Here is a 970-nt window from a genome sequence, read left to right as displayed (position 1 = left end):
TGTAGCAGAAAAAGGATTACCAACTGGTTTCTGATTGTAATTCCCAACAAAATTAACTTGCTCATTTCCAAACTCTTGCCCATAGGAAGGAAAATCATTAATACAATGCATATTTCCCGCACCAAATCTTCTGTATGACTAGATCCTCCAATTAATGAGTCAACCTTCATGATTAACTTATCCATTTTTCTCGTCAAAGCATGGAATTTGGCATTGAACATACTCATGGCATCTAATTCATATACACCAGCTGGTGGCTTCTTCATTTCATTTCTTTCACAGCTCCATTGATAATTGTTGTAAGCAATTTTATCCAATGCTAAATAAGCTTCATCTTCTGACTTTTCTATAAGATCACTCCCTCAAGATGCATCAATTATACTTCTAATTGATGGAGAAACACCATTGTAGAAATGTTGAACTAGCATCCATTAAGGGATTCCATGATGTGGACATCTCCTTTGAAGATCCTTATATCTCTCCCAAGCTTCATAGAGACTCTCATCATCCCTTGGTCTGAAAGAAGTTAATTCATTTCTCAATTTTGCAGTCTTGGTAGGAGGAAAGTATTGAGCCAAGAAAGCTTATGACAACTCATCCCAAGTAGTTATTGAGCCCAGAGGTAATGAATGCAACCACTCCCTAGCATGATCCTTCAAAGAAAAAGGAAATAATCTCAGCTGGATGGCATCATCTGACACTCCATTTATCTTCAGCATGTCACTAATCTCAAGAAAATGTGCAAAGTGCACATGTGGACTCTCAATAGGACCTCCCCTAAACTGTGATTATTGAACCATTTGATAAAGTGATGTCTTCAACTCAAAGTTGTTTGCTTCCACTCTAGGCCTTGTAATACTCAGTCCAAAATCTCCAAAACTAGGAAAAGCATGATCCTTAATTGATCTGTTGTTGTTGTTGTTTACCATAGCTTCTATCACTTATTGCTCTTGATGTTACTCTTGCTGTC

The 970-nt window shown here is 37.3% G+C and overlaps 1 non-coding gene across 1 annotated transcript; it reads left to right on the top strand.

The window, feature by feature from the left end:
• The first annotated feature begins 438 nt into the window (after positions 1–438).
• On the top strand, positions 439–545 carry LOC131183477 (small nucleolar RNA R71). Its single transcript, XR_009151533.1, has one exon. It is a non-coding gene; the product is annotated as a small nucleolar RNA R71 (small nucleolar RNA).
• Positions 546–970: the final 425 nt, after the last annotated feature.

This window comes from Hevea brasiliensis, chromosome 9, assembly GCF_030052815.1.
Source record: "Hevea brasiliensis isolate MT/VB/25A 57/8 chromosome 9, ASM3005281v1, whole genome shotgun sequence".
Classification (NCBI taxonomy): domain Eukaryota; kingdom Viridiplantae; phylum Streptophyta; class Magnoliopsida; order Malpighiales; family Euphorbiaceae; genus Hevea; species Hevea brasiliensis.
Note: the sequence above shows the minus strand (reverse complement) of the source record. Positions and strands in the feature narration are given on the sequence as shown.